Here is an 11,674-nt window from a genome sequence, read left to right as displayed (position 1 = left end):
TGAGAACTTGGGTTGAAACAGGGGCTTCTGGCTCCTGCTTCATGGTCTACACACAAAAAGGTATGTTTTGTAAACAAAACAACAAAAAAAAAGGCAAGTTACTTAATCTCTCTCAGGCTCAGTTTCCCCATCCATTAAGTGGGAAGAGCATCATTACCCAACTCACGCTGTGAAACTCACCTGAGGTCGTGAAATCTAGCTGGGGTTCCATCTACCAAAGGTTTCTGCTTTGTTTGTTGGTTTTTCTACTGGGTATAAACCTATGTGTACCTGTGGCTACAGGTGAAAAAGGCGGCCCGGGTACAAAGTCAGCCTGGAGCATGGTGCAAGAAAAGGTCTGTGGAGTCTTGCTAAGCTGCAGGACCAGTTTCCTTTTATTTTCCAATCGGTTACGGGCAGACGCTTTGTAAAATACAATAGATACTGAATATTGGGGAGGAAAAATGAAACAACAAAAAAGCAATACCACACAAAGCACAATTTCAACTTTTGCTTGGATTCCATGCAGCTAATCTGTCGAATGCAGCAGACCAGCCCCGTGTAAGGACCACACAGAAGGCAGTTCTGGTTCTAAGGAAAAGCTGGAGCTCCGTGCGTGGGCCATTTTGTACCCCGGTCTGTCCTGTAAAGTGGCTCACGTGGGCACTGCAAAGAGTAGGTCTGGGGACACAGACTCCCGAGCCCACACAGCAGACGGCTCAGTAAAGGACTGAAGGTGACAGACAAGAAGGTAATTCTTTGCTGTGCAGAAAAACCAGCTCAGCATGGTCAGACCTGCCGATCGCTTCGGAGGAGCGAGAAACTTTCATAGGAAAATCTCCCCCTTTTTTAATGCAGTTAAATAATGTTTCAGAAGAATAGTTAACGGTGCCAGCCGGCTTGTGAACAGCTTCCCAATTTGCAGGGCCCGATGTAAACCGAGAACGCGGGGCCCCCGGTTCGAAATTATTAAGGATTTCAAGACGTGGACAGCCACGTGAGCATTTAACTAAGCGAGCCTACTCAGGGCGTGCACCTTGAAGCTGACTTTGCCCGTGAAGGCCAAACAAAACGTCTTTGCGTCAATTGTCATGAGTTTTGTTTTGCTCCTTGAGAGAAGGGGCTGCGTTTCCTGCAAAGCCTCCACGTACAGGCCCTCTCTTGGCTAGCAAGGGCTCAAGGATTAGAGGAGATGAAACTCTGTGTGGATCAATGGGGAGGAGCAGACGTGCGTAGAGCAGCTCGGTAGCTCTAAACAAATACAGCGATGGATATTTTGTGGCACGGAAAGTTCTTGATCTCGAAGCGCGCCCAAAAAGGGGGGGGAAACATTGCTATCTGTATTGAGGACTTACATGCCAGATATCATTCTGGGCATTTGATATATATTCACTCGGTTAGCCTTCATAAAACCCGAAGAGGCGGGGGGCAATCATTCTGCCCATTTTAGAGATAAGGAAACTGAGGTACAGTGAGATTGAGTGATGTGTCCAAGGTCACACAGCTAGGAAATGGTGGGGTCAGCATATGTGTTTGGGCTGTCTGGCTCCAGAGCCTGCACCCATAGCCACCAGACCGCCTTGGAATGAATGGTTAGGCTTCCAGAGAGTTCCGTGGCATCGTCAGGCTGGTGGGGGGAAAGTTTGGGCAAGGAAGTCCTCGCCAGACCCCAGATGGGATGAGGGGGATGGTGAGGAGGGAACCAACGGGAAGTATATTTGGTGGGGGAGGGGAGGTCTGGAGAGTGAGCTCTACTGACCGTTCCCGGTGGCCCCTGAGAAAATGATCTCCACGTGCAGCTCAAGGACGCTCTCTCTCCTCTGGAGACAGAGACCAGGTTAGAGTGCTTGGGGGGGGGGGGGGGGGGGGGCGGGGGGAACGAGGGAAAGCAACAAAGGTAACGTGAGCCAGAGTGACCTTGGAAACATGGGGGACAAGGGAAGGGGAGTGAGGAGAAAGAGGCAGGGCAGGGGCAGAAGTTTCTGAGCGAACTAGAGGGACTAGGGCGCATTCAGTGGGGCACCTGGGGGGCTCAGGTGGTTACCTGTCCGACTCTTGATTCCGGCTCAGGTTACGATCTCTTGGCTTGTGAGTTCGGGCCTCGCATCGGGCTCTGTGCTGACAGTGCTGAGCCCGCTTGGGATTCTCTCTCCCTCTCTCTCTGCCCCTCTCCTGCTCTCTCTCTTTCTCTCTCCAAATAAATAAATAAACTAACTAACTAAAAAAAGTTAGGACTAGAAAGGTTTGGAGCACCTGGGTGACTCAGTCGGTTAAGCTTCCCACTCTTGATTTCATCTCAGGTCGTGATCTCACAGTTGGTGGGTTCAACCCCAGCATCGGACTCTGCATGGGCAGCACTGAGCCTGCTTGGGATTCCCTCTCTCTCTCCCTCTCTCTCTCTCTCTCTCCCCCCACCCATGCTCATGCTCTCTCTCTCAAAATAAATAAATCAACTTCAAAAAAGAAAGACCAGGGGCGCCTGGGTGGTGCAGTCGGTTGAGCGTCCGACTTCAGCCAGGTCACGATCTCGCGGTCCGTGAGTTCGAGCCCCGCGTCAGGCTCTGGGCTGATGGCTCAGGGCCTGGAGCCTGTTTCCGATTCTGTGTCTCCCTCTCTCTCTGCCCCTCCCCCGTTCATGCTCTGTCTCTCTCTGTCCCAAAAAAAAATAAACGTTGAAAAAAAAAATTTTTTAAAAAGAAAGACCAGAAGGTTTTACCACGTCAACCTCCCACCGCAGCTCCCCTGCAAAGTGGCCCGCAGAGCCCGCATTTTCTGCCAGCCCCCGTTTCAATCGACGGCACTGGAAGAGCACGGTCTCTAGGTCAGGCCAGACAGCTGATGGAGCTGGTGCCTTCCAAAAAGGCATCGCTAGGGGCTCCTGGGTGGCTCAGTCGGTTAAGCGTCCGACTTCGGCTCAGGTCACGATCTCACAGTCCGTAAGTTCGAGCCCCGCGTCGGGCTCTGTGCTGACAGCTCGGGGCCTGGAGCCTGCTTCAGATTCTGGGTCTCCCTCTCTCTCTGCCCCTCCCCTGCTCATGCTTTGTCTCTCTCTCTGTCAAAAATGAACATTAAAAAAAAAAAAAAAAGGCATCGCTAACCCGGGGCTTCGCAAAGCGCGGTCATTCACACCCAGTGCCCGGGGCCGGGAGGCACAGGCAGGACCTTCAGTGATGTGGTTTGAAGGGAGAGGGGGTAGTGGTGCCCACCCAAGGCCCCGCCCAGCCACACCCCTGGGCCAGCTGGGGGGGTGGGGGGGTGGGGGCTCCTCTGTTTTCCTTTAACCTTCCACTTGGGGGCGGTATGGGAACCGAGGGCATCGCCCCCTACCGTGTTCACCTCTGTCTTCCCCAACTCCTACAGTGGGAGCAGGGGCGGGGGGCGGGGGGGGGATTCTCACTAAGTGTTTGTGGAGTGAATGAATGAAATCAAGGCATCACAGCCGGATCTGATGGATCCGTGCGGGTTAACAAGCACCTGCGTGGGGAAGGGCCGTGGGTACGGAGGGAAGCCTCGCCAGAGAAAAGGAGCATTTGCAGACGGTTCACACCAGGCCCACCAGCGGGCGCGGCTTCTCCACCTCGGCCCATGACACTGGAGGCCGGACAGCCCTCTGCTGCCGTGCTGCCTTGTGCATTGTGAGAAGGTTAGCACCATCTCTGGCCTTACCCAGTAGACGCCGTTAGCGGGCCCCCTTCCCCAGCCGGGACCGCCAAACTCTCTCCAGACACCTCCCCACGCCCCTGAAGGCCAAGTCCCCCCACCCCCGGAACCCCCGCCTTGGGATAAACTGCCTTATTTCCCACAGAGGTGGGTTTCCAGGTTTCCTGGTTTCCTGGATTTCTGCAGAAGGATCTGGGAACTCTTGAGACCTCCAAGCCGAGGACGTCAGAGCAAAGCTAGGACTCCGCGGTTTCCCTGCAAAGACCCTTTCCAGAACGAGTTCTATGGAATTCGAGCTCCCCCGTGCCGCGTCTGTGCTCGTGACATTCCTGTTTGTTGTTGGTGTTTGTTATTACTCCAACCGCTTCCTTCTAGGAATGAGGACACCTGAGGCCCAGAGGAGTTCAGGAACTAGTCCCCGTTTACGCAGCTAGCCGGGGAGCGGGTGGACGGCTTATTTCTAACATGCACAGACCAGGAGGAAACCAAATAATGGGTTTTTGAGTTGGCAGAGGGCATTCGTTTTGTCCCTTTCAACCTCGGACTAAGTGAGTAGCTGAGTGAAGGGCAGGGGCAGGGGGCCCACTTCCCATCTCGGGCCTGCTCCCCGGGGCTTTCGGCTTTGCTGCATCGTCTCTCTGTCGCTGCAGCAGGTCTGGGTCTGAGCAAGTGGGGGTCTTTGAGAAACCACAAGAACAGGAAAGAAAGAGGGAGAAGAAAAAGCGTCCCAACGAACGCCTTGGGAAGGAAGCGGCAGTCGGCTGAGCCAGTGGCCACGAGGCCATGTTTTTGCATGAAACGATCTGGAGGGAGCAGGGGAGGTGGGTTTGTTTTGAAAGGAGACTGCCGGGCATCATGCGCCGTCCTCACTGAAGCCTGACTCGCTTTTGTTAGCAGGTGTGAGTCAGAGCTTGCTCCGGGACCTTGGGGACCGAGGCTGCCTGTCAGACCGAGTCCAGGGAAGGGCCGGGTGCACAGTGATTCCCCACGTGGATCGTTCAAGATGCCCAACAACTCGAAAGCTTGGCTTGCGTCTCTGGCTGCGGGTGAGCCTAAGCTGGTGTTTGTCCGTCCAGACGACCCCAGGGCCCGGCTGCCTGCTCTTTCCCACAGGCCTGATAGACACGTTCCTCCCACGAGGTCGGGGCCCCAGCTGCACTCCGGGTGGAGCGGGTGAGAGCCAGGCAGAGGTAAGGCAACCGGTCGCCATTTAGTTATTCACATTTTCTTTTTTTTTTTTTATTTTTTTATTTTTTTAAAATTTTTTTTCAACATTTTATTTATTTTTGGGACAGAGAGAGACAGAGCATGAACGGGGGAGGGGCAGAGAGAGAGGGAGACACAGAATCGGAAACAGGCTCCAGGCTCTGAGCCATCAGCCCAGAGCCTGACGCGGGGCTCGAACTCCCGGACCGCGCGATCGTGACCTGGCTGAAGTCGGACGCTTAACCGACTGCGCCACCCAGGCGCCCCAGTTATTCACATTTTCTTTGAGCTCCCACTGTATGCCAGAAACTGTCCCGAGAGCTGGAATGCAGTCAAAGCCAATCCCTGCTGTCCGGGAATTGACACAGTAGTCCCTGGAGACAGTTAATAAACAGATCGATATCTAGGGTATCAGATGATGAGGACGTTCATGAGAAATATAAAGCTAAGGGGAGAGCTGGAGAGTGGCAGTCAGAGGCTCTTTGAGAAGGGGGGTGGGGGGGCTGGGCAAGATCTCTAGGAGGAAGGAAGAGGTTTCAAGTTGTTCTAGAACCTTTACCAACAATATTTGGGGTGAGAATAGAGCCCACTTAAAAAACATTTTTTTAATATGTATTATTCTCTGAGAGAGAGAGCGAGAACACGAGCAGGGGAGGGGCAGAGAGAGACACACAGAATCCGAAGCAGACTCCAGGCTCCGAGCTGTCGGCACAGAGCCCGATGCGGGGCTCGAACTCACAAACCGCAAGATCGTGACCTGAGCTGACATGGGACGCTTAACGGACTGAGCCACCCAGGTGCCCCAATAGAGCCCACTTTTGAAAGGGGAAGTGGCTGGAACAGATACATGTGCACCCGTGTTCACAGAAGCACCACTCACAATAGCCAAAGGGTGGGGACAACCCAGGCGTTCATCAACAGACAAGTGAATAAACAAAAGGGGCTGGGTGCAAACAACGGAATACTATTTGGCCTTAAAAAGGACTGAAATCCAGACACAGACTACAATATGGGTGAACCTTGAAGACATTGTGTTAAGGGAAGTAAGCCAGACGCAGAAGGACGAATAGCATAGGATTCCACTGATACGCGGTCCCCAGAATAGTCCAATCCATAGAGACGGAGAGCCGAATGGTGATTGCCGTGGGCAAGGGGGCGGGGGTGCGGAAGGGGCTGGGGAGAATGAAGAGTTCGTGTTTAATGGGGACAGTTTCAGTCTGGGATGATGACAGAGCTTTTGAGATGGAGGGCTGATGTTATGGCTCCCTCCGTAACAACAGTATGAAGGTACTTCACGTCACTGAACTACACACTTAAAATGGCGAAAATGGGACGCTTTATGTTACGTATGTTTTCACTACTTTAAAGATGAGCTGGAAAAATAAATAAATAAATAAAGATGAGCTGGAAAAGAAGCAAGACTAGGAAGTGGACGGAGGAAGAAAGAAGGAAGAGACAGGAACAATATTGACTGAGTGAAGCTTACTTTGGACCAGTCAGCCATGATGCCTTTTACGTGCATGATCTCCTTTAATCTTTACAACATCCTTAAACATTAGACATGATCCCGGCTTACAGTTGAACAAACCAAGACTCAGACCCATTAAAGGGCCTCTCTCGGTGGTGAGTGGTGAGGCTGTGATTCAACCCCACACGCCTTGCCCTCTGCCCGCGCTACTAACCTCCCACCTCAACCCACACCACAGCGCCTTGTCATTTGCTGGAGTCATTGTAAACATCTTCAGCTCTGTGCAGCCTGCCATAGCATCCCTTGCTAAATAAAGCCATCATGGGAGTGGGCCTAACTGGGGCTCGCTTGTGGAAAATGGACCCACGAGAAAAGAGGAGTCCATTAGAATCTAGAAGGCCGGATGTTATCTTTGAGTTTCTTTATTTTTTTAATGTTTATTTATTGTTGAGAGAGGGAGACAGAGTGTGAGCAGGGGAGGGGGAGACACAGAATCGGAAGCAGGCTCCAGGCTGCGAGCCATCAGCCCAGAGCCCGACGCGGGGCTTGAACCCACAAGCTGTGAGATCATGACCTGATCCGAAGTCGGATGCTGCTTAACCGACCGAGCCACCCAGGTGCCCCCATATCTTTTAGTTAAAAAAAACAATCTATGTCACTCATTCCACAAATCCGGGTGCTTTTCTGGGCACTGGAGAGCGTTCACAGAGACGCCAGCTCCTTGATGAAGAGCCTGATCTAACAGAATAAGGAAAGGAATCAGTAGCACCAGACCCGTGTGGAAAACACCCCAGAAATGTTACACAGAGATTCGGGCGGGATACTAAGGAAGCCCAGAGGATCCTAGAGAAGGGATTTGTTTGTTTGTTTGTTTGTTTTTTGTCCTGAGAAATTAGAAAGCTTTTCCTCCCCAGAAGATTTAGTTACCCCGGAACCTAAAGTACAAGAGTTAACCAGAACCTTAACTTACAGTCTCTGACACACTTCCACTTTCTACCCACCTTCCTTCCCACTGGTCAGTTTCCTGGGAAACATCCACATTTGGAGCAGAAAAATACCAACAACATGTCATTAGAATGACATCAACATGACAAGAACATTTTGTTACAATAACTCCAAGTCCTAAAGTCCACGTGACAATTATTTTTAAATGGCAATTAGCTCCACAAAAGGGAAGCACTAATGAGATTCCTTTTTTTTTTTTTTTAATACCAAAAAATATTTGATTTCTTAGAATGCTTATCCGCTGGATCAGAACAGTGGTTGAGGTCTAATATTAACTTTGGAACAATGTAAGTAAATTCTGTTACTCGGAAAGGATTAGCAGAGCCTCTGGGATTTTGTACGGAGACGGAATACGGGTGTAGCAAAACGTCATTTTTAACTTTCTCCGAGAAAGAAAAATGGGATGTTGCTGCCTCGGGAGATTTCGGCCCCTGGGTCTTGAGTCGAAGGAGAGTTGGAGAGCATAGTAGTCTTGCTCCCCTGTGCTGGCTCTGATCCACACGTGTCTTCCTGACTCTGAGTTTGGGGACATCAGGTGGAAGCCGGAAATCAGGCCTGGTGGGTGCATTTCCACCGTGGAAACTGACAAGCCAAGGTTCCTCCCGCCCCAGATGTCCTACCAGCCTGCCTGCCACTGTACTTGTATTAGAAAGTTTCTGCTTATCCCCCAGATTCCGAAATAGACTCGTTTCTGCTCACAGGAACTGCACCTCTGTGGTTAGCGATGATGTTACTGTAATTTATGATACAAGGTGGAGCCCTTTTCTCTTGTTTAAAAATACACTGATAGGGTGTTAGTGGCCCCCAGTGTGGGTTACCATCGTTTGCTCAGGAAGGGGAATTTGTGAAAGAGGCAATTTCTACTTCTGGCAAGAAACCCTAGCTGGGCTCCCAGTGAGGGATTCAATAGCACGCAAGCACATTCTTGCAGCATTTTACTAGATTCAACTAGTAAGAAAGTCTGGCCATCCCTGAAAGGTTTAGAGAAAAATAACAAATTGCTTCTCAGAACTGGTAGAGGGGAACTCTCAGTCCAAGAATATACGTAGAGCAAAGTGCACCAAGTATAGAGGCAGGGTGGATTTTTTTCTTTTTTCTTTTCCTCCTCGAGGAGTGGTGTTTACCACACGGTCTGGTTCCATGGATTGAGAGCATACTTTACTGTCTGTGCAAATAGAATATTTAAGATTCCTGAAATATTTTGACTTTCCTAGAGAATTTTATCCTCCATTGACTATACCTTGGTGGCCGAGTTTCAGTCTTAGAAAAGTCACACAAGTGACATCAAATGTTGCATGTCTGAGATAGTAGGTACCTTGCCTGCTTAGAAGGTGAGGTCTTAACGAGGAAGATCGACTTACTAACCGTGATCCGACCAGGAAGATCGCAAATCCAAGGAAACACACCTTTGAGGGAAAAAAATGTATCGATACAGTTTGCCTCATGCTGGTCGTGCCGTGTGCAGTTATTCACAGGCAACCTCGAACAGTAAAACCAAGGTAGGCTCAGAAAAAGAGACGTATTTTGGCTTGAAGATCAAGCACGGTTTTCAAATAGTTTCAAGTTCTAGAGAAGTTTTATTTTATCAGGACTTCTGAAGAAAAGGCTTGCCTTAAAAGAAAACCCCAAACCCTATTTTTCTAAGTCTCTCTTTCTGAATGTGAACTAGCAGCATTACAGATGGAATGCTTGATAGGAAGCAGGGGGGAAACAGAATCAGTGCAAAACACCTCTTCTGAGCCGGGGCTCTGAGGTTTAGGTGTGGTTTCTGTTTCTTTGCCTACCTGTTCTCCTTCTTGGAAACATTCTGTTCAAAAACTGAATCAAGGAGTCCTCCAAAAAGTTCAACATGGAATTACCAAGCGAACAGCAAGTCTATTCCTAGATGGAACCCAAAAGAATTGAAAACAAGTACTCAGACCTCCTTGTGAGTTACAGCACGACCACCAGAAGGTAGAAGCAACATGAGTGTCTATCCACAGAAGGATGGACAAACAAAATGGGGTGTGTGCACACAGTAGAATAGTGGCCAGCCTTAAAAAGGAATAAAGCTCTCATACATGCTACATTGTGGATGAACCTTGAAAACATTAAGCTAAGCGAAAGAAACCGGACCCAAACGGACAAAAATGGCACGGTTCTACTTAACAGGAAATACCTAGACTAGTCAAATTCATAGAAACAGAAAGTAGCTGTGGGAATGGGGAATGATTGTTTAATGAGAACAGAGTTTCTGTCCGGGGTAATGAAAACTTCTGGAAATAGGGGTGATGGTTGCACAGCATTGTGAATGGCATCAACGGGACTGAATTGTACGTTCAAAAATGGTTAACGTGGCTAACTTTATGTTATGTAAATTTTACCATAATAAAAGAAAACATTTTTTTAAAAAGATGCTATAGAAATTGAATCTGCTGGCGTTCTGTATAAAAACAGGTGATACCCATAATATCAGGACATTTTATCTTGCTTCTGCTTACCTTCCGTTCTGTGAATCTCAAATTTCACCTAAAATTGTATTACTTACTGTCAGCTGTCGTATCCAAAGACCCGCTCTTTTGTCAAGAAAGCAAGCCTGGAGCGCCCGGGTGGCTCAGTCGGTTGAGCGTCTGACTTTGGCTCAGGTCATGATCTCACGGTTCGTGAGTTCAAGCCCCAAGTCGGGCTCTGTGCTGACAGCTCAGGGCCTGGAGCCTGCTTCGGATTCTGTGTCTCCCTCTCTCTCCCCCTCCCCTGCTCATGCTCTCTCTCTCTCTCTCTCTCTCTCTCAAATATAAATAAACATTAAAGAAAGAAAGCCCAAGGGGGTGCCTGGCTGGCTCAGTCTAAAGAGCATGTGACTCTTGATCTCAAGGTCATGAGTTTGAGCCCCACGTTGGGTGTAGAGATTACTAAAATATATATAAAGAAAAGAAAAGAGAGTGAGCCCGAGGAATTTGACTCCTACAAGTTGGTTCGAATGTGTTGAATAATATCTGCTTGGCAAGCCATGGCATCAATGATTCCCAGGAAAGCCGGTCCCACTGGGTGTGCTCAGGAGACCTGGGGATGATGGCACAGGTGTGTGGCATTGCAGACAGGTAGGGGTCGTGGTTGAGAGTCTGGGCTCTGGGCCAGACCACCTGACTTTGTGACCTTAGACAAGTGTCTTAAGCTCTCTGGGCCTCACTTTCCTTATCTCTTTATAAGATATATCCACGGCATCACCTTCAGCTTAGAATGACTTTGTGGAGGGGCGCCCGGGTGGCTCAGTCGGTTAAGTGTCGGACTCTTGATTTCAGCTCACATTATGATCTCATAGTTTGGTGAGTTCGAACCCCGTAACAGGCTCTGCGTTGACACTACAGAACCTGCTTGGGATTCTCCCTCTCCCTCTGCTCACACTCTCTCTGTCTCTCTCAAAATAAATAAACTTTAAAATAAATAAATCGTTTTTAAAACTCAATAGTATGTACCCAATAAGAACAAGTCAGTGGATTGAGTCCATTCAAAGGAGGACAGACTACTTAAGAGTCGCTTTTTTTTTTAAGGGTTTCTTTTTTTTATTGTTATCTTTTCCAATTTTATTGAGATATAACTGGCACGTAACAGGAGGCGTACAACATAATGATTTGACACACGTATGTATTGCAAAATGATTACCACGATGAGTTTACCATCACCTCACATGGTGAGTTTTTTTTTCTTGCGATAAGAACTTCAGAGATCTACTGTTAACAACTTTCAAATATATAATACAGTATTGTTAAGTGTATATGCATAGTAATATGATTTATTATTTAAAAGTGGAATATTCATCGAGGCGCCTGGGTGACTCAGTCTGTTAAGCCTCCGACTTTGGCCCAGGTCATGATCTCGCGGTCCGTGAGTTCGAGCCCCGCATCAGGCTCTGTGCTGACAGCTCAGAGCCTGGAGCCTGCTTCGGATTCTGTGTCTCCCTCTCTTTCTGCCCCTCCCCTGCTCACGCTCTGTCTCTCTCAAAAATAAATAAACATTAAAAAAAAAAATTTTAATGGAATACCCATGTAATTATCAAATGTGACTTATTTCTGGATGGCCACAAAAATTCATTTGGAAAAGGTTCCCAGATCCTTGGTTAAAATGGTGGCTGACTAGGCCAATAAAATTTGAGCCACTGTTGATAATGTGGTGTTGTGTCTACAAACAGCAGTCTGAGAGACTAAGGTGGCAAAGCTTTGCTGTCCTGCGATGGATGCAGAACCTGTGATGCTTATCTAGCCTAACGATTTTCACACTGTCCCACGGTGCCATGCAGGTCTATGGACTGGTTTCTGGAGAAAAGATTTTCTTTTTAAGTAATCTCTAACACCCAACATGGAGCTTGAACTCATGACC

This window comes from Herpailurus yagouaroundi, unplaced genomic scaffold, assembly GCF_014898765.1.
Source record: "Herpailurus yagouaroundi ecotype Mexico unplaced genomic scaffold, PumYag 246, whole genome shotgun sequence".
Taxonomy (NCBI): domain Eukaryota; kingdom Metazoa; phylum Chordata; class Mammalia; order Carnivora; family Felidae; genus Herpailurus; species Herpailurus yagouaroundi.
This window is presented reverse-complemented; position numbering follows the sequence as displayed.